The sequence below is a fragment of the Trichosurus vulpecula genome, chromosome 1, assembly GCF_011100635.1.
Source record: "Trichosurus vulpecula isolate mTriVul1 chromosome 1, mTriVul1.pri, whole genome shotgun sequence".
Classification (NCBI taxonomy): domain Eukaryota; kingdom Metazoa; phylum Chordata; class Mammalia; order Diprotodontia; family Phalangeridae; genus Trichosurus; species Trichosurus vulpecula.
The window spans coordinates 436,278,914-436,301,904 of NC_050573.1; positions in this window are offsets into that span (position 1 = coordinate 436,278,914).

Sequence of the window (22,991 nt, forward strand, 5' to 3'; positions counted from 1 at the left end):
AGGCATGAATTCTAGGCATAAGGGACACCCAGTGTAATGACTCAGAAATGGGTGGTAGAGAGTCCTGGGTGTGATGAGGCCTGCTGATTCCCCTTCATCCCTGGCTGGGAGTTATGCTGCATTTAGTCAAGCACCTGGTAGACATTCTGACCAACATTATTTTCTTCTTTTTCTGTACTGTACTTTTCCCTTGGGCCTATTTATGAAAGACATTCCCTGTTTCCACAGTTTTCCATGTCATATCAACTTCAGTTTGTCTTTTATTTCTGTATTTGTGACTTTCCAAGGAAAGAGTCAGCTTTCCATGGCTTTCACTTCTCATCGGTCTTATGGGCAGAGAACAACAGGAATAGGCCATCCTGCTTTACACTACATTTTCTCCTAACAATTCAGTTTTGAAAGCCCAGAATTTTGTAAATAATGGTTTCCACCTTTGGTTCTTCCTTCCATTGGGTTTTTGCAATCAATGATTAACTGTGGAGCCGGGTGGTGGCAAGATTAGACATAACCTTGGCTGACTTTTAGCATACTTTACAAGCTGTCAAGGTGGCCAAAAGGCAAGGGAGTGACCACCATCCTGTCCTCAGGGAGTGCTCTGGTATCAAGGACCACCTCTGGCTACCATTCCATGATATCCACATCAGAATCAAACCTCCCTAGAAACATGATATTACTCAGGTGTGTCCCATCAGCCACTAGTCATTTGGTAGGATTAGCAATTTTATTCCATATCCCTTCTGTGTACTATTGGTTCTTATTAAGATGATCTAGTCTCAACCCTGAATTATACCTAAATCATCCAGAAGATTCTTAATTCAAGGAGATAACAAAATAGTACCTGGGGGTTGGCAGGAACATGGGCTCATGGAGAAACATGTGGACCATGGTACAATGTATATGCCCCAAACTGATCAATGGGATTCCACCATGCTAACGGCTGTGAGGTATGAGGGGATATGCTAGGAGGGTGAGATGGGCATTCAAAGCCATGGCTTCCCTAGCACAGTTTAATCAGGAGGGGACATGGCACATCCAAGCACCATTGACTATGCTGACATACCAGGGTAAAGTACAAGTGAGGAACACATGTTATCTGCATAAAAGGATGAAAACTGCCCTTGCCCTAGAGTGAAGACCACCCCAACTGCATGTGGCCTTGCAATAGGAATTTAATAGAGTATTGATTAAGGTTATAAAATCGATTAGCAAAATTTACATCCTTTTCTATTTGAGTACAAAGGGATACTATAAAATGTAAAATCATTATCAACATTACAAGGTGATTTAAAGGGAAACATTAATATTGTACGACATGACAATATTTCAGTCTTGAGCCTGAGAAATATGGATTTTCACCTTCAATTAATTTTCTTCTTGATAAGGACATTGCTTGATTCAGGGATAGGAAAAAGGTACAGAAAGAAACTATTCTAGGTCTTATTAAATTAAGGGAAGAGCAGCTTTTGATCAGCATGTAATTGTGAGTCAAAATCCTCCTTTTTAGAATTTGGAAGATATTTTGCCTTAGCAATTAGGTACTTAAATAAGTGAGGCAAGCACATGAACTATATAATCTCTCATTTTGAATTGTACAAAGGAATTGGATAAACCCTATGAAAAAGTACTTATCAGCGTGCTTGAGCACATTTTAATAATAGCAACAGATATTTCTATAGCACTTTAAAATATGCGAGGCACTTCGCATTTGAGCCTCATTTTGTTTCATTTGAGCCTTACAAAAAATCCCTCGAGGTAAGTATCATGGTTATTTTATAGATGAAGAAACTGAAGCTGACACTGAGTTGCCCAGCATCTCACAATTAGCAAATGTCTCAGGATGATGGTCTTAGTTCTCCCGCCTTACAAGCTATTGTGATAGGAGCAGGGTTCTCCATTTCCCTGGAATGGGGATTAGATTTTCCTAAAAGGCAACAAAGCTGTCTCTGGGACCTGATTGGCCTCTGCCTCCCATACCTCAGCTTTTTGGTCACTTAAAAGTCCTACTTGTGTGGATTTCTTGCCCCTTGACTCAGCAGATGTCTGAAAGCCACCCAAGTCATCATACTTTGTTGCACAGTTTTCTATATTGAGAAGAGGGCAGGGGTCACATCTAGAGAAGCCACTGTACCCTTCCTTGCTGCATATCCTTGCTGTTAGTGCAAAGTAAACCTACTTTGGTGACCTGTGAGTACCTCACTTCATTCCAGCACGAGACCAGAACTAATAGGATGCTGGGGTTAGGCCTACCCCAACAGCCACAAAAATAAATCTGGTCCCTTTTCAGCTTGACTCCGTCTTGTATCACTCCCCCTCTGTTTCATGCATTCTCTTTTCTGGTGTCAACAATCTCTGGATCTTCTTGAATCCTAACCAATTCCACTAAACTGAACGGCCTCCTCACTGAGTTGTCTGTAAAATACAAAACAAGGAAACTCACAGCTGAATGTTCATAGCTATGATCTATCCAACAGGAAGCCCAGAGAGTGTTTGACAGCAAATATTTATTACAGTAGCTGTTCCACTCCATTCAATAATGAATTAATCCATCCACTTAGGTGGTTCCTGCAGTGTCTATTGATGGCAATGGATTCCATGCCAGGAAAAATCACATATTCAATGCCAAATATCTGAAAGTATTTTCTAAGAAAATATGATGAGCACACTAAACGGGTAGGAAATGGGGGGAAATTATGAAGTCCAGTAAGAGCTCACCAGGAAAGACTTTGTTAGGTGGCGAAGTAGATAGATTGCTGGAGCCGAGGAGGCCTGAGTTCCAATTGGGCCTCAGACCATTAAGAGATGTGTCTGCCTCAGTTTCCTCATATGTAAAATAGGGACAGCAATAGCACCGACCTCCCAAGATTGTTGTGAGGATTGAATGAGATAATATTTGTAAAGCACTCGGAACATTGCCTGGCACCACAGCAAGCACCTTGTACATGTTCGCTGTTAGTATTAAAATTAGCTTGGAACCTCAAAAAATTTGTCTTTGGATACAGGGGAGAGAGATCATGGATCTAGAGCTGGAAGGGACTTTAGAGCCCAACTAGTCCTTGTTTAACAGGTGGAGAACAGATGGAAAAGTCAGAGGGACTTTCTCAGGGTCACATAGCTCTTAAGTAGGAGAGCCAAGATTTGAATGCAGGTAATACGACTCCAGACCTAGCAGTCTTTTCCCCATACAACACTGCCTCTCACTTAAGATTACCTTTGTACTATCTGTGAAAACAAAGCTTTTCGAATCAAATGATGAATGGTCATAAATCTTAGGGGCATATTTAACTTAGGAAATTGACATAATAAGGAGCTAACTGGTGGCTGAAAAAGAAATGATGGAGAAATGGCCATTTTTAATTTTAGTTCAATTTATTTAATATTTGTGTTTAATAGAAGAGAGGAAAGCTGAGCATAGTTTGACATACGTGGCAAATATGCTCTGTGCCCTCTCCCCGAGACAGGATGCTATGTCTTGTCCTAAGGATTCTAAAATGTCCTGAGGGGTCTGTGGGGTCTCTTCTCCACTGTCATCAGCTTGTCACCAACTGTATTCTCTCCATTATTAGACTCCAGAGATTAGTCTTAGTTCCATTTAACCATTTAACATCAATTAGTTTTTACAAAGGGATATTTACTTCAAAGGGATAGCAAGAAAAACATGAAAACAGTATCCCCATTATTTTGAGGGCATACTCTCTTCTGTACCACCCAAATCTCTGGAGGGCAAGAGGGTAGGCTCATCATAGTTTGGTTCCTAGAAAGCAACAGGCCCACCAAGTTCATGCCCAGTGGTCCTCATCTCATCCCAACTTCTCTTGGTATATATCTAAAGGGTCATTTCTGAAGGCCACTCTTTGCTCCTCAGGCACGGGCCATCTCCAGTCATCCTGATGTGTATCTGGCCACTGTACTCAGATGGTTCCAGAGGAGAAAGTGAGGCTGGTGGCTTTGCACAGCCCTCCCTCACTTAAATCCAATTCATTTGGAAGTCATGGCATCACCTTCCTGAGGTCATGGTCCTCTTTGAGAATAAAGGACAAACAACAACAAGAAGAACCACAACCACAAGCTCCTCAGGCATCAATGCTGCATTGACTTTGGAAACCCAGAATGCTGGAATACCCACTTGACATTTTGCATTCAGGATATCAGAGGCTCCCCACTCCTCCCACTAAAAGAGAAAAGATCAAATGCAGAAGCCAAGGACCGACCACATGGCTTCAGAGATGAGGAAGCCCCAAGGCCTTTCCCTTTCCAGTATAGTCTTTCCCTAGACACTATGGCAAAAGATCCCAATGAAGAGCTAAAGAGTATTGAGGCAAGAGACATGGAGGAAGCCCACCAAGGACTTTTGAATGCCTCTGCAACCAGTTAAGGAACCTCCCCATTCATCATGTGGTTAGCAGCCAGAACCAGCTACAGAATGTCTCTGCATGTTCAACAGACTCCTCAAGACACTTCCCTAATAAATTATCTTGATTCTCCCCCAAACAGGCTTCTGTCCTTTCCCCATGGAGAGATGCCAAAGGGGGCACTCTATGCATACACCAGACCCCTATTAGATGTGCATTTTAGATTTTTAAAGAGCAGATTTCAAAGGGTTCAGAAGATGGAATGTGGGATCTGAGAGCTAAAATTGCGTAAGAAAACTGGCCTTGAGCAAAGGGAAGCTGTCTAAAATGTAATTCTATCAATGTAAACACATCTGATTCCAATGAAGAAGAAAAGAGAGGATAAACTAAAAGAGCCAGATGTGGCACATCGACCAGCTTAGATTTTTGTAAAGATAAGCAAAAAACATGGAAGGTAATGAAGGATGAATACAAAAGTGCTAACACTGTACTGTAAGAATGTCGGGAGGGAATCTAGAGGATGTTGGACAGGATGCTGTTAGGGCTTGAAACCATGCCACAAATGAACTGGTTAAAGGAAAAGATGGTTAGCATTGAGAAGGAAAGACTTAGAACATAGTGAGTTCCAAATACTTGAAGGATTGTTATATAAAAGAGGGATTACATTGGTTCTGCTTGGTCTCAGGGGTCAGAATAAGGACCAGCAGGTGGAAGTTTCAGGGAGGCATCTTTTGGCTTAACCCAAGGAAAACTTCCTAATCCACAGATTTAAAAAATAAATAAAATGGACTAAATCAGGAGATAGTCCCAGACTTATATATTCAATCCTAACCTCTCTCCTGAGCCCCCAGTCCTGCTTCACCAACTGCCTTTGGGACATACCAAACACGATGTTGTGTAGGCAACTTCCCTCCATATGTTTAAAATAGAACATTTTATGGGGTACAGAAATCTATCTTACCATACAGGAAAGTAGAGGGGAAGGCATAAGAGAAGGGAGGGTGATAGGAAGTAGGGAAGATTGGGGGAAGGGGTAATCAGAATGCACACTGTCTTGAGGTACGGGGAGGGAAGAGATGGGGAGAGAGTTTGGAGCTCAGGATCTTGTGGCGGTGAATGTTGAAGACTAGAAATAAATTAATTAATAAAAAGAAAAAAAATAAAATAAAATAAAAAAGAACATTTTTTCTCTCCTCTCTTCTGAACTTCCCCATTACTGATAAGGGCATTGCCATTCTCTCAGTGACACAGCATTACCTCGGTGTCATTCTCCACTCCTCAGTCACTCACCCCACTTACCCAATCTATTGTCAAATCTACTGACCATTGCTTTCTAGGAAGTAAACTTAGATAAGCCTATCCTCTTGCCCCCCAGATTCCTGGGTGGTATAGAAGAGAGTATGCCCTCAAGATAATGGGGATACTGTTTTCATGTTTTTCTTGCTGTATCTGAAGTATCGCTTTGTAATACAACTTTTCAAGATCTTTTGTCCCTTCTCGCTATTCATATAGGTACCACCCAAGTTCACGCCCTCATCACCTCCTGCCTGGACCTTTGACCTAAGCCTTCTTGTTGCTCTCCCAGCCCACTCCGATTTATGCTCCGCTCAGATGCCAATGATTTTTCTAAAGTTCAAGTTGGATCATCTTCCACCCCCTTTACTCAATAAACTCTAGGGGCTCCCTATTATCTTCATGATGAAACAAAAAATTTTTCTGCTTGGCATTTAAAACTCTTTTGAACATGGCCCTGTGCTATCTTTTTTATCTCCTTACACTTTACTTCCCTCCACACACTCTATGATTCAGCCACACCTGCCTCCTTGCTGTTCGTCACACACCTCCTCACTCTGTTCCTTTCATTCTTGTCCTCCATCCCTGGAATGCCCTCCCTCCTCACCTCTTGACTGTCAGCTACCCTGGCTTCCTTTAAAATTAAGAGAAATGAGCAGAACCAAGAGAACGTTGTATGAAGTAACAGCATTATTGTTTTAAGAATAACTTCAAGCAAATGTTATATTACAAACACCGAAATTAACTACAAAGAACATATGAAGGAAGATGTTATCTGAATCCAGAGGGAGAACTGATAAATTGAAGTATGTATAGAATTGTTTACATATATATGTACATATTTGTGTCTAATGTTAGCCCTCTCTAGGGAGGTGGGGGGTGAGGGAAGAAAAAAAGAAATTTACATGATAACTTTGTTATATATTTAAAGAGAATAGCAAGTTGTACATAATAGATTTGCAGTTTCATGTGCAATCATTTTTTATTATATTACAGAAATGCTTGTTTTATTCCACAAATTAAAAAAAAATAAACCCTTTAAGCTCAAATCCCACATTATATAGAAGGTTTTTCTGGTCCTGTCTCTTTCCCCACCCTCACCCCTCAGTGCCTTCTGAGATTACCTTCTGTTTAATATCTATACACACAATATACATATATACATATGTATGTATATATTTTATATGTACACAGTTATTTTCATGTTATTTCCACTACTGGAATCAGGAGTCCTTCCTTGGGGGAAGAGAGTATTTTTGCCTTTCTTTGTACCCCAGACCTGCCACATTTAAAGCGTTTGACAATTGCTTTTTGACTGACTGATTGACTTGACCCATCAAAGACATGTAAGTGGAAGCTGGTTGATCCCTTATTGGTGATATATGTTGGATTAAAGATTTGGGTAGGTATTGAATTAAGATGACCTCTGGGGTCCCTCCCATACTGAAGATTCTATGATTCTAAAATCTTTGGGCTGGGAAGGATAGAATAGAAATAATTAACAGGAAGTTAAAACCCAAAATAAACAGACAATGAAAGTCTGTGAGACAGTAAGAATAGCTGCCTTCACTGAGCTCAAGTCACCAGGCCTGCATGAACTAATCCCAGGGTACCAATGAAGGAATTGTCAGATATGATTACAGAGCTATCAGTGATCCTTGAAAAATAATGGAGATAGGAGAAGAGCCTGGAAACAGGCAAATGTCCTTATTTTTAAAAAGGAAGAGCATATAGTCAGCAAACCATAATCTAGTGATTGACAGATTCCTGACAAATCTGAGACCTATTGTTAAAGGAACAGTCTGTAAGCAGACTGCCTTTATCAAGGATAGTCATGTTTGACTAACCTCATTTCCTTTTTTGATAGTTACTAGACTGGAAGACCAGGAGAACTTGATAGCCAAGTGGTTTCCCACCTTTTTGAGTCTGAGGACCCCTTTTCAACACCAAAAATGTTTACAGTTCTTTCCCCTCAATAATAATAATGATAATAAAACTATGAATATTGAATGTTGAATGAATATTAATTCATTGGTTATTATACGCAATTATAAAAAAGGTATTATGAAGCCAGCAAAGCCTTCAAATGAATTATTTTATTGATCACAACAGCATGTGTGTATATTTGAAAAAGAATAGTATGTCGGTGTAAAATATTACTTGTTTAGCCTACACAAATTATGCTTGCTTATTTGTAAATTGCCATATATATTTGGGAACCTCTTGCAAAAAATCCGTAGTCCCTTAAGGGACTACTGTGCCCAGATTATGACCCATTTTATGTACTCTTAGTGTATTAAAGTTTCAGCAAATTATTTGACAAAATCTTTTCTACTCTCCTCATGGGCTACCTAGAAAGCTGAGAGGAGCTAGAAGAATGCATAACTGACTTAACGACTAGATGCAAAGAATAATCATTAATGGGTCAATGCCAACGTGGAGGGAGGTCTCCAGTGGGGTTCTTCAGGGAATTGGCCTTGACTCTGTGATGTTCAACATTTTTAGGAGTGACTCAGATGCAGGTATAGGATGGCTACTCATCACATTCGAAAATAACATAAAACTTGGAAAGAGAATGCATCGAATGAATTAGGAGCTAACATGAGGTCAGTAGGTTAGAACAATAGGCCAAATCTAATAAGGTGAAAATTGGCAGGAATAAAAGTAAAGTCTTACAGTTGGGGTCAAAATATCAATTTTATAAGTACAGAATGGGATAGGATCAGTTCCTGTAAAAAAAGGCCTAAGGGCTTTAATAGACTGCAAACTCAAATAAGCCAGTGAGGTGACATGGCAGACAAAAATGTCTAACTCATTTAGGCTGCATTAAAAGAGGCAGAGTGTCCAGGATGAAGTACCCTGCTGTCATTGGATAAAATCTGGAGGATTGAGTTTTGTCCTACACATTGCATTTTAGGAAAGATGTTGATAAGTTGATGTGCATCCAATGGAGTAGGAGGACTATAGAAGTTAGTGTGACATAGTGGAAAGAACATTGGCTTTTGAGTCAGAGGTCCTAAGTTCAAATTCTGCCTCTGATGCTTACTGGGGGACCTTGGGCAAGTCACTTAACCTCTATGGGCCTCAGTTTCCTCATTTGTAAAATAAGAGTTCTGAGATTCTCTCCAGTTCTAAGTCTATGACTCATGTTATAGAAGGAGTGGTTGAAAGATGTGCTTATGTAGCATATGTAAATTCTAGGAATCCTTATCCTGACTCATATATGCACCGATGAGTCAGGCACCCATAATAAAATTGACTACATCTCTTCTCAGGGCTCCAAGGGTAGTTCTGAGGGGTTGGGTGTTATCTCTCTAATGTCATAGTTCATGAGCCCCCACTAGTGTGCTTCACCTATGATTATCAGTTGATGTAAGTCAGCAAGATTTAGCTAGATTTTAGAAAAGGGATATTTACTAATTTACTATAAAATGTTCCCTGGGACACACTGTCTCACCAGTACATACGGAGTCCAGGGACAAATGCACCCAAGTTTGGAAAGCATGTATTAATAAGGGGTAATACAGCTCTTGAAAGTCTCTTTACCATGGACCTCAAAATGTTTCCCTTATATATGGAATAATTTTTTCTGCTGGACTCTATAAAGAGTCTTGAATCTGTATTCAGTATCTCTTTGGCTCTTGATGTAGACACTGCTGTCAGATGTTCTGGAGATACTCCTAGGATGACAATGGGAAGTCCAAAATTCTCCCACCCTTCATAGCTAATGATGAATGTCCTTCTCCAACTAAGGTGGAAGTGTTCTCTTCCCCATCCACACCCACAAAATTCTTTCTCCTCTCCAACACCAGACACTCAAATCTCTTCTGTTCTGAGCTAGTTCTTTGGTTATATACAAGTCCATAGGGTGTTACTGAGTTGCACCTAGATGAAATTTCTTTGATTGATTTAAGGAGGTGTCTAGATCTTATTCGTACCCAGTTTTGATCCAATTGATTCAACCAAGAAATGTTCTCATCTGACAAAAATAATTATTTTAAAGTAATTTAAATGGAGCCATACCCTGTACTTAGTGAAGAGAAGAGAGAACAAACATTGGCTGTGGAGGGGCATGATAACCGTATTCCAGGATTTGAAAAGCTCTTATTTAGAAGAGAAATTAGAATTGCTCTGTTTGGCCTCAGACAGTAGATCCAGGATTGGTGGGTGAAATCTGCAGAGAAGATTCAAGCTTGATTTAAGGGAAAATGTCTCAATAATTAGAGCTGTTCAAAAGTGGAATAGGATGCCTCTGGAGGCAGCGAGGAGGTGAGGAGTTTTTTCCTCCCCAAAAATATTCAAGGGAAGGTTGGGTGGCCACTTGCCAGGGAATGTTCTAGAGGAAACTAACTCTTTATTCAGGTATTAGCTGGACTAGATAACTATTGAGGTTCCTTCCAGTTTTGAGACTGACTCTTTGACATGTAAATGGATACTCTTAATTATGAACAGGTCTAATTTGGTATTTCAGAAGGATTACTAGATCTAGAGTTAAAGATCCTTGGTTTGAATCCTGGCTTTTATTCTTATTTATGTACCATAGAGTCAACATAGTGCAGTGTCACAGGCACTGAATTGAGAATCATAGGACCCTGGGTTCAAATTCTACCTTTGTCACTTAGCTTTTTTGTGAACTTTGGACAAGTCATTTAGCCTCTCTTTGGTTTTCTCATCTGTCAAAAGTAAGAAGTAAACTAGATGGCCATTAATATCTCTTCCATCTCTAAATCTGTGACCCCATGACCATGAGCAAGTCCATTGATCCCTCTGAGTCTCAGTTTTTTTCATCTATAAGATGCAGAAGTTGGATTTTGTTGTTCAGTTATATCTGACTCTTTGTGACCCAGTTTGGGGTTTTCTTGGTAAAAGTACTGGAGTAGTTTGTCATTTCTTTCTCTGGCTCATTTTGCAAATGAGAAAACCAAGGCAAACAAGGTTAAGTGACTTGCCCAAGGTCACACAGCCAGTAAGTGTCTGAAGTCACATTTGAACTCATAAAGATAAAGTCTTTCTGATTCCAGGTTTGGCACTATCCACTGTACTACCTAGCCACCCTTAGAAACTGGACTAGCTGTTCCCTAAACCACTAAATACTATGATACCATAATGGTAATCAAGGCAGGACTTTTTTGTTTTCTCTTTTAGAATGCTAAGGTAATCAAGTACCTTTGATGAGTCTTGCCTTTCAATGTAATGGCAAACAAAGTGGACTTTTTGCTGTCTTTTGTTCCTTTGATTAAATCAAGAGTCTTTGACCTGCTTAAGAAACAAGAAAGTCTAGTTCACATAGGTTTGAGTCACATGCCTTTGGGGGCACAGTCATTGACACTCTGGGTAGCCATTGAAGCAGTGTTCCACTCCCTCCTCCCCCCGCCTTTGAAAAACCTAGATGTTGGTGCCTCTGGTAACTATGTATTGAGATGTTAGACATTCACCTAGAAGCCTGTCTGCTGGTTTGTGTTATTTGCTCTGTTTATATAATTTCTGCTTGTAATTTCTGTTTATATTCTCTCTGAAGTTCAGGGTGCTGGCTTTTCCCCCTGAACTAAGTGAATGATATATGTATGTTTAATTAAAATGAGATTGTTAACCCCTTAAAGTTGCTTTCCTTAGAAAAGCAGATCAAAGAAACGATGCTAGCAGCCCTCCTGTGCGCTGGTGTTACTGGCCTTACACCTCCCCAGCAGCTGCTAGCAACATTGTTGTTACAGATACTATCTGCAGAAATCTGCTCATATGATCTGTAGACAATTGATCTACCGTATGAAAGAACAGAGAACCAATTGAGGCTATTCAAAACTGCTAGTACTGTAACTCTTACTTAAACTAAGCAGAATAAGGATCAGAATGAGGAACAAAAGAGAGAACTTATGCACAGTGCTTTGTAAAACTCAAAAACCTATATAAATGCTATTATTATTATTATGTAGCTATTGTTTGCCCATCCAACTTGTTTTGTTAGTCAGCAGCTAAACTTACTGAACACACTTGGAAGAAATAAAATTGCATTTCTTAAAAAATGCCATTATTATTAGAATCATATCATTATTATTAAATGTGCCCACCCGACTTGTTTTGTTGCCTTTCAAAATTTCCCAAAGTCTGAGAATCTTTCATAGATTTTCTAATGGGCTCATTGCTTTATTTATTCTGTTGATGTCAGAAAAAGCTATCTTTTAAATATCCTGATGTTTTGAATAGTGCAATTTCCTTGAATCTGGGCCAGCCCACCTGACTCCTTGTTCCTTCTCTGTGGCAAGCCTGGCAGGGTATTTCTTTGAAACACTTATTTAGCAGCTAAAGTTACTGAATGTACTTGGAAGAAATAAAATTGCGTTTCTTAAATAAATTCTAGAATTCAGATTTTTCACAGATATAGACGAATCCTTTGCCAGTATGCATGGATTATCAAAACTTTGCTAAATTAAGATTTTTGAAAGCTAAACTGTGCTTGAATTTATGTTCAATGTTCAAACCACAAAATAGCACTCCATGTTTTAGAACTGTATAGTTTTACATTTGTTTGATTGGGAGTTTATAAAACAATGAGTTTTTGTTCTTTATTGCTTTATTGCTGAGTGTTTAAATATGTTTTCTCAGAGAAATTCTCCTCTGATTTGAAATTTCATTTCTTTTTGGGTGAGACAAATATAAGGCAAGCTCTCATTCTTTATGTACATATATTTTCTGAACTCTCTCTTTTTTGTGTAAAGATTAACATCTTGAACAAAAATCAGGTTTTTTAAATAGATGTGAGTAGGGCAGTGTGGTACAGTGGGAAGAGCATTGGCCCTTGTGTTGGGGGTCTGTGGTTCAAATCCCACCTCTGACACTTATTGGTTGTGTGCGCCGGAGCAAGTCACCCCCCTGGGACTCAGTTTTCTTATCTGTAGATTGAGAGGGTGAGGTTAGATAGAGGGTCTCTGAGGTTTCAATCTATTTTAATAAATTTCATTACTTATTTTAAAGAAAAACTAGCAGGCATTTAAGAAAGTCCTTCAAATAGACTTTTCTTATTTAATAGAAAGATCAACTAATTTAATAGAAAACCTTATTTTTCACCTCTTGATAGGGAGATGATAGAAGACAGACATTTTTTTATTTTTTGGCTAATATCTGATGTTGGAATTTTTTTTCTTAACTACACATGTTTACCACAGAGGTTTTGGTTTTCTTCATTCTCATGGGTAGAGGAAGGAAAAGGGGAGGGAGAAAATGTGGATGTTCCCCCTAAACAAAACAAAATTAAAGAAAAAAAGAAAATTTTGGTTTTTCTTAAATTAAGCAAGCACAATTTGAGGAATGCAGCTTTAAGGATCAAAGCTGAGCCAGGCCTATGAAAATAGTGCTCGCGTCCCAGTCATTCCTTGGGGCTGAGCTGGCACACCAGGCTCAGCTCTTCACAAACTCTGACAGGGACTCCAGTTTCCTGGTCTCTGATGGCTCTCCCAGCCTTTCCTAGCTCACAAATTTATCTAAGAACTAAGGGAAGACAAGAAAGGCAGGAAGGAGAAGGAAAGACAACAGGGAAAGACTCAAAAACAGAACTGTGTGTTTATGACCGTGGTAGGGTGGCCTGCTAGAGCTAGCTCTCTCAAGGACAGCAGTCCTTGCCTCCTCACTTGGGATGCAGCCAGATGAGGAAGAAGAAGAGGAAGGGAGGCATTGATCATTTAGTGCCTTTTAGTGCCTTTTGAATGCATACCCAGTTCTGACGTAGCAGTCAATCAAAAGTCCATTTTACTACCTGCTACGCAGACAAGAGGCAGTTACTGAATATATAGGCTCTGAGGTACCTAGCAGGGCCCTGATTACACATCTGCCTTCCAGGAATAGACTCACCAAGGCTCCTGCCATGGGTCAGCAGCAAGCAGAGCACACTTATTTGCTCTAAGGACAAAGCTCCCATTGCCCGGTCTTCCATTACTATTTCAAGGGGGAGTTCTTTGTTAGGAGAGTGAGAAAAGTCAATGGAAAGTGGACATTATGTATTCTTTTAGGCATCAATAACACATTAAAAAGTACTCATGTATTACGATGCTCTTGTAGTGGAGGCTGAATTGATATTCCATATCCCACAGAGTATGCTCAAAACAGTCATTCCTCATTCTGTTCAATGACCTAAGATCTTTGAGGCCTGCTTCTGGTGATATGGTGATCCAGCCATGAAGGGCACAATGTAGCAAGCCCTCAGGCCTCCTTTGGTCTTCCCAAGTCCTGTGACTGCAGCAGCAGGGCAGGGCACCGTATCAGCTAAAAGAAGAGGCATGTTCTGGCTCAGTTTTTTCTTTCAAATTTCCAGGTGGAAGAGACTTCCAGTGAAACAAAAGGAGGATTGACCTTTCTTCACCCCAGCATCATGGTGACCACATCCACATGGCAGGTAGTGCAGGGGAGACTCATTGAGATGAGATATTGCCCAGGTTATTAGCTAACATTTCCCTATTTTGTGTTTGTTCTTCCCTGATTACAGGAAAACAAGTATCTTGAGATGGTTATGTCTAGGCTTTGTGGCAATATTGTAAGTTGAACAGGTCTGAAGGACCCAATAAGACCAAAATGAATGGCAGCAGGGGAGGAATCCCCAGCACCTACGCCAGCATTCTTGGAGAGGATGGTCACCAACAAGAGGCTGGACCCAAACCTTGACACTTTACCAGCAGACAGTTATGTAGAGTTGTTTGGACAGTGCAGAGCAGAAGCGAAATGTAAAATACCTAATTAAGAGTCCTATGAAATGCTTTCTGTTCTTACAAAATATAAGTATCAGCCACTCTGCCCCTCCCCCAGTTCTAGATCACTGCCTCGTCATGGCGGAGGGTCTTGTGTGGCTCAATGAAACTATGAGCTATGCCATGCAGGGATACCCAAGATGGACGGGTCATAGTGGAGAGTTCTGATAAAAAGTGTTCCACTGGAGAAGGACACGGCAAACCACTCCAGCATCTTTGCCAAGAAAACTCCATGGAGTCACAAAGAGTTAGTTACAACTGAACAACAACAAAATTAGCCTCCCTGCAGAATGTAACAGCAGTAATATAATAAGATAGGGTGCTGGATGTGGCACCAGGAAGACCTGAATTCAAATCCTACCTTGAAGTCGTGGCTATGTGACCCTGGTCATTTAACTTCTTTTTAAATTTTTATTTATTTTTAATTTTTTTTGGCCATTTTAACTTCTTGAAACCTCAGTGACTCCATCTGTGAAATGGGAATAATACCAATAGCATCTACCTCACGGCACTGCCGTGAGGATCAAATGAGACGATAGATGCAAAACATAAAATGCTTTGAAACCTTAAAGCACTATAGAAATGCCAGCTACTTTTAAGTCAAGTTGCTGAATTCTGTCTTAGGTTTTATTGAGTGCATGCTGGTAATTTTATACTTGGCACTTCTTTTGAGTCTAGAAATAAGTCATATGTCCTGTACCTGATTCGTATTGTCCACTGGGTTCCTTTTTATTTTCCTCTTTTTGAGGAAACCCTAAACATGAGCCATAACCTAAGTTATAAGTAAATTTGTCCCCATGTGGAGGTTTAATGATCTGAAGAGTGGGAGAACAGGGGCCATGGCCCATTCTCAGGCCTGAACCTGGCCCAAATCACATGCCTGATTACAGAAAAAGAAGTTGATGAAGTACCCCAGTTGAGCCAATATTGATTCCTCAAGGTTAGACTACATTCCCATTAAACCTTTTTACCCAACTTTTATCATATTAGTTTTCATGACCTTCAGGTTCCTTTCCTCTCAGTAACTAGCTTGATTCACTCTTGTGTTAGACTACACTTCTCATTCTCTATTTTTCCTATTAACCAGTTCATATGCTTTCCACATTCTCCCTCCTAATCTCTAGGCATTCTCCCTTACCATTCTCTAAGACCCTCAACAACAAGAAATACTTGCTGAGTACCTTCTGTATCCTGGGAGTTGATAGATAATGGGCACCATGATCTGGATTGGGTTATAAATTTGTATTATGTGAACCTCAAACAAGGAGGGGTTGCTAGCAAAGGTGACTGAGGAAGAGTCTGGAAGTAGAAATGGTGATCGAGAAATAGTCTGACTTGCCTACTTCCATAAGCAAGGCATAGAAAATGAGAATGAGGGTAGCCAATGTTATTAGTAAGAGTGGTGAGGGAAGCAGTGTCTTTAGGAGAGAGCTATGCCCAGTGAGGGCCAGAAGATGGAAAGGATGAGAAAAATGTCTAAGATGAAAAGAAGTTTGTTAATTGTGGAACAGGCATTCCAGAGGGCACAGTGGGAGAGATGGGCAGATGTGGTGGAGAGAGATGCTGAGGTCATTAGGTCTGAAGGAGTGGCCAGATAAGAATGGGGAATAGGGTTTATATGTTGGTTGTTGGAGGTTAAGGATCAATGGGATGGGGTGAGCATAAGGATACAGCTGTGTGCTAATGATTGAGTAGTGAGTCTAGGTAAAAGTATCAATAGTTGAGGAGACATTTGTTGAAAGATGTATGGGATTAGACTATTTGGGATCATCCTTTGGGGTACAGCCTCTCAGAGATGGAGATATTGCATCCTAGGATACTCAAGGAGGCCCACCACAAAATAAAGAGAAGAGGAGGCATGGGAGCCTGGTGAGGAGACCAAGGTGCCATATTTGTTCTGGGGGAGACCTTGAGGAAAAAAATAGAAGATAAGGCAGCTCTGTGGTCCTGGGGCAACACAATCTAAAATATATCAAAGAGCTTTATTTTGCTCACAACAGTCTTTAACTGATTGGAGAAGGAAGGAAAAAATCAAGGGAAAAAGCTAAAGTAGAAAAACGAGATTAGCAAACATGGGAGTAAAAGGGTTTGTAGTTAGACCCAAGATGGGGCACATTCAATGAAGAACCAGGAGAATAAATGTCCTGATGCTCATTAAATCTTCCTTCCCACTCCGAAGTTTTTTGGTTACCATTAGCTTTATCTTTTCCTTTTATATCTTTTAATAAGGGCCGACAAAGAATTCAGGTCACAAATCCAGCAGATCATAAAAAGGGGACAGGAAAGAGACACTGACTCCAGCACTTTGCTTATTGCACAGGCAAATCTAAACAAATGAAAAGGAATATAAAAAGGGAATTTACTGCACCTGTCAGCTGGGCCATTCCCAGGGTTATTACAGAAAGTATTTATGACCTACTGAGGATGAGTACTGCCATAATCCAGCTTCCCTCACTACCTCGTACAGAATGTATAGAATTACAACTTTGCTGCAGACTGAGTCTATGGGCTTCATAAATAAGGAAAGAAGACTGGTTTGAGAGATTACTTATTTATGTAGAAACAACTTTGAGAAAAATATAGAGCAGCTGAAAGGTAAATACTAAAGATTTATGCTTTGATACTAACACCATTTGGTGAAGTGTTGGGTTTTTTCCTCCCAAATATGCTTGGGGCTATTGCCAATGTTTAGATTTCCTGCAAAGGCAGCAGTTGGTCAATATTTGCAATGGATTTTCTCCTTTAATATTCTATCAAACTGGATGTGATGATAGTGGATGGAAGAAGGGATAAAATGACATTTTCCCTTCCAGCTGCATGTTTCTAACAGCCAACTGAGTAGGAGCAGGCAGAGCCTGGTCTGAGTCCCTCCCCTTGGAAGTGCTGAGCATCAGCAGCTTTCAGTAAGGCTCTTACAGCTCTGGCTAGGGTTTGAAACTCCATCTTCTGCCCCTAAAAGCACGTAGGGAGTAGACCAGATTACTACTGGGAAGGGAGCCAGAGGTCCTTGGCAGGACTCGGTGTCATGGAGGCTAAAGGGTAGGTGCTACTGTCTCTTTCCCTTGGCTCCAGGGGAAAGCAGGAAGCAGGCTGTTTCCAAAATGCCCTCTTCAAGATGGGACAGACAAACAGGGATCTCTTGTGGCAGGCATGATAATTTGGGCTCTGATCCTGTATTCTCAAGCTATTTCTTCAGATAATAATACTATTAAGTGTTAGGTGGAATTTTTATCCCTAGACATCAGAGCAAACTTTTTGGGGTATCTAATGTGACCACCACATATTGTTTTGCAGTGCGGTTATTTGAGTATACATTCTATTTCCTTACAAGACTACAAGTTCCTTGGAAGGACTGTGTCTTATTTCAATTTTCTATACTGCCCCATCCCCACCCCCTAGTCTAGCATTGTACTCCTCACACAGTAGTAATTTAGTGAATGTTTGTTGAATTTCTCTCTTTCCTTTCTTGAAAAACAACAACAGCAACAAACTTGACAAAGGTCACAAGCTCAAAACCAAGAATTTATCAAGCACTTGCTTGTGTAGGCCGCTAGGTGGCGCAGTGCAGACTGCTGGACGAGGAGTCAGGAAAAGCTGAGTTCAAATCCTGCCCCAGCTGTTAAGGTCCTGCACAAGTCAGTTGAACTTAACTTCTGTCTTTCTCAGTTCCTTCAACTGTAAAATGGGGATAATAGCAACTCTTACCTCCCAGAGTTTTGTGAGCAAAAAAAAAAAAGATATTTGCAAACCTTCATATACCCCTCTCTATACATGTGTATATGTATATGTACGCGCACGTTAGATGTATATATACACATATCTGTGTATATATGTATGTATAGGGCCACCTAGGTGTCACAGTGGATAGAGTACTAGGCCTGAGTCAGAGAGACCTGAGTTCAAATCTGGCCTCAGGCCGTTATTAGCTGGGTGACCCTGAGCAAGTCACTTAACCCCGACTGCCTCAGTTTCCTCATCTGTCAAATGAGCTGGAGAAGGAAATGGCAAACCACTCTAGTGTCTTAGCCAAGAAAACTCCAGATGGGGTGACCAAGAGTTGGACATGACTGAAATGACTGACCATAAAAATATGTGTCTCTGTATATATATACACATACAAATAAACATACACACACACATATATACATATATATATTTCACATTGCAGATACACACACAAAACAAAACCATTCCTTTCATCAAGGAGCTGACACTCCACTCAAGGCAAACAGCACAAAGAAGAAAATATGAACTCATACAGACATTTAGAGATAATGATAAAATACCCAGTCAACTCTATCTTATAGAATTGAATTTCACAGAGTGTCAAAGGATAAAACCTGGCCAGTTCTTATACTTACACAGCTCTGCGGGAGCAGACCTGTACCTGTATCAATTGTCTATCTGTTTATCTCTGGGGTAACTTGATTATGCTAAAAGTACAAATAATACCAGGAGAGAGTGATAAATATGAATCTAGTGCATTTTGTTTGAATACTATTGCTACATTCTTAGTAGGGACAGGACCAAATGTGTTTACTACATTATGTACAAAGGAGGAAACGAAATCAAACATTAATGACTTTCCCAGAAACATGGCAAGATGAGATTTTCATTGTGTCTGTGGTTTGAAGTAAGGGAAAAAGGAACTTGGACAATTTTCTTGATCAAGCCTAACCATGTCCCCTACAACCCTGCCCACACTACCTCCTCTCCCTTGCCCGCTGTGTCTAAAAAGATTGGATCACATGATAGTCAACACAGCTTAATTTTACAGTTTACATAGTACTTCAACCACAGAATACAAAGGCCATAGAGTGGAAGTGTGCACCCAGCAGTCTCTTCTGCTAGAACTCTTGATTCCAATCTCAGTCCCAAGTGGGATCAGGTTGCGATGTTCCCACCACTGCTCAAAGGATGCCTAGCTAGGCAACTGCCTACCTCCCCCTTCTCCACGTGGAGTTCATGTTCTGGCACTGTGTTCAGAGAGTGATTGTCCAGGAATCCACTTATGTAATGCCCCCACCCCCCCATAATGGAATCTCAGAACTGCAAGTTAGAAGGGGCCTCAGAAGTTACATAATCCAATCCCTTCCCAAATCTTGAATCCTTTTTGCAATATCTCTGATAAGTGGTTGTCCAACCTCAGTGTGAAGATCTCTAGTAGTGGGGGATGTAAACACATCAAGGACTGGAACTGATTCTTTTTTTTGTCCTTAGCATTTGTTGAAAGTCTCAGCTTATATTAGTTTTCAGTGCTCCTGCCACTATTAGAAGACCCTGGCATTCTTTATAATAATATAGATAATATAACATAAAACCAATTAATAATAAGGAAAAAAAACCCTGTTTCATAGAACACCATATGAAAAAGTCAAAGGAATACCTTAAGAGCAAGAACTGGTGGCTAGCATTCTTGGTTATCTGTCCTTGAGTACATTTCTTATATATGTCCTTTAAAATTCTGAGATCTTCTCTTAGCTCCCTGTGTAGCCACATTGGTCCCAGAGACACCTCCCCCTACCCTCACTCTCTTCCTCATTACAGTGAGTGGCAAGTGCATCCCCAGAATGCAACTAAAACTTACCTAGTCTTTTTTTCTATCCTTTCTTTGAATTCTCTTTGAAATATTTTCTCTTAAAGTTCAAAATAGACATCAGTTGGTTCCCAGTGTTTTCTTCTATATTTCTGACAAATTCTAAGATGTCAAGATCATTGTCTCCCAAGGTATCCATCATTTCTTCTTCACCAACTCAATTCTCCTTATCCATTGGAATCAGGTCTAGAATAGCAGTTCTCCTGCACTGAGATGGGACTCTTAGTTCTACTATTGCTCAGAGTCTTGCTGACTAAACATACACCCTTTCTCCTGAAAAACTCATTTTCTCCCCATTGGCATACCCCATACTTGATTTCTCCTTGATCTGACCCTAATGGAAGCCAAAGGAATTTTCTAGGCTCGGTGACAGTGGTACAAGTTCTACCTACCCAGAACTCAAGGAAAATAATTGACACCATCCAAAGACAAACCGTTACCCTTATTTACCCCCTAATCTTGATTATTGATCTTCCTTTCGATGTTTGATTCAGGGTTTACAATGAAATTAATTTTCAAAAATGAAAATAAAAATATCCCATTCACTTTCATTGAGTCTGAAAACACAACAGACAATAACAGATATATGTACACAAACATCTAGAGAGCCAAACTAACCAGTCACAAAAACTAATTAGCAAATTAATGAATTATATCCCTATTTACATTTATATTGTCAACTCCAATCAGTTATTTATTCAAGCTAAAGTCTTCTACCTTCCCTAGTGACTATAAACAAAGAATAGCTTGTCAGAATTGCCATGTGTGTTTAAATTTCATATACCTTGTATTATCAGAACTCAGTGAAAATTCTTAAAGCTAGTATTTGTTATCAGGCCTACGATCTGACAAGTTACATTCCTTCGTGCTGGACTAGAATCAATGCTCTAATGGTAATGGCTCTTTCTTGCTGAAGACATTGGTCTTTGTACTCTCTTTAGTCACAGTATGACTAACTATAGACCTGAAAGGGAATTATGGTATCTCACTGAAAGGACAGCTTGCTTAGATATGATCAACAATTTTACATTATTGGGAACATTAAACCCCATCCCACCTTACTCCTTAAACTTAGTTAGAATGACCAAAAGAAAAAATTTCCCCTCTAGTTGTTTTGGTATTATCTTTTGTTAGTTGTATTTGTGTCTTTTATTTATTTATTCATTTTTTAAATTAAATTGAATCTTTAAATTAAATTTAAATTCCCAAACTCTCTCCCTCCCTCCCTGCCTCACACTATAGAGAAGGCCTCCATTTGACACAGATATGCACACACGCATATGTAAACCCGTACTACACATGCTTCTGCTTATCAGCTCTTTTTCTGGAGGTGGATAGCATTTTCCTTCATAGGTCCTTTGTAGTTGATTTAAGTATTTATAAGACTCAAAATAACTTAGTTGCTCTTTTAACAATACTGTGGTTACTGCATACAATGTTCTCTTGGTTCTGCTCATTTTGCCTTCATTATTTCACGCAAGTCTTTCCATATTTTTCTGAAATCAACCAGCCCATCATTTCTTACAGCATGGTAGTATTCTATCACAATCATATACCGCAACTTGTTTAGCCATTCCCCAATTGATGGGCATTCCCTTAATTTCCAGGCATTTCTGGATATTATTTCCACCCCACCCTCCCGCTAAAGTAAGCCTTCCCTTGTAACAAAAAACAACTGTCAAGCAAAAAACTGGCAACACAATGACCAAATCTGCCAGTAAATGCAACATTCTCCATCCACAATCCACCAGCTCTCCAAGGAAAGAAAGAAAGTGCGTTTGTTCATTTCTTCCCAGGGTCAATATTGGTCATTACAATTACCAAGCTTTCAACCTTATTTAGCATTCTTTGCATTTACAAGATTATGGTCAGTACTTCTATTGTATCCCTGGTTCCACTTATTTCATTCTGTATCGGTTCATATAAGTCTTCACATTTTTATTGAATACCTCATATGTATCACCAAAGGAAAGATTTTGAGTTTTCTTCTGAATGTCTTAAGAGTTCAGAATGATTGATTTCAACTTAAAGGGTCAGAAAAATATGCAAACATGGCCTTTCTGGAATGAAAGACTTAGTAATAGTTTAATTGGAAACAGATTAAACTTTCTGACTCAACCTAGGAACCTTTTAGAAGCAATCAACATGCATTTTTTGAGTGCGTCCTCTGTGCCAGGTGCTGTCCTAGTCACTGGGTATACCAAAAATAAAACAATTCCTACCCACAATGGGTGAGTGGAGAAGAAGGAACAGATGACAGTGATGTTGTGGAGACAGAATTAAGACCTATAACTGCCTGGATATGGGTAGGGGATGTAAATGAGGCACTTTAGAGACACAACTCGATTATGAATCTACCCAATTAGAGAAGAGTGATTTGATTATATTTCTATTATGTTATAATGGGCCAGGGATAAGTGAGTTAAGAATGTTTTTTTTTCACATTTTAAAATTTTAAAATAAAGTTTTATTTAAAATGTAAAAAATACCATTCTTAGCTCAAGACCATACAAAAACAGGCAGGCTGAATTTGGCCACTGGGCCAAAGTTTGCTGACCTCTGAACCAAACTAAAAATAAAGCCCATACCATTATGGGTCCAGTTTAGAACTTTTATTCTTTTAATGATCTTTGAGGTTGAGAACCTGGGTGACAGAAACCTGGGTGGCGCCTTACACAGAAACAGGAGGGGTGGGTTTTAGGCAAAGATAATAGGTTCTGTTTTGGATAAGTTGAGTTAGAGATGCTTGTAGTCATCCAATGGAACATGGAGGTGTGCTAGGCCTCCCAGGATCCCTGAATGTGGGGTCAGCGGCGAGAGAAATAAGAGTGGTACTAGGCCAGAGAAGACTAAGAAATCTAGCCACACCAAGACATCTTGGTCTAGACGAACAAAACACCAGATTCATATTTTGTCTTTGGGGAAACAAAAGCAATAAGACTTTATTTAGCAAAATTCCACGCCAGTGTTTTCTGAAGGTGGAATAGTACATGGTTTTGTAAGCTTCACTCCATTCCCAAA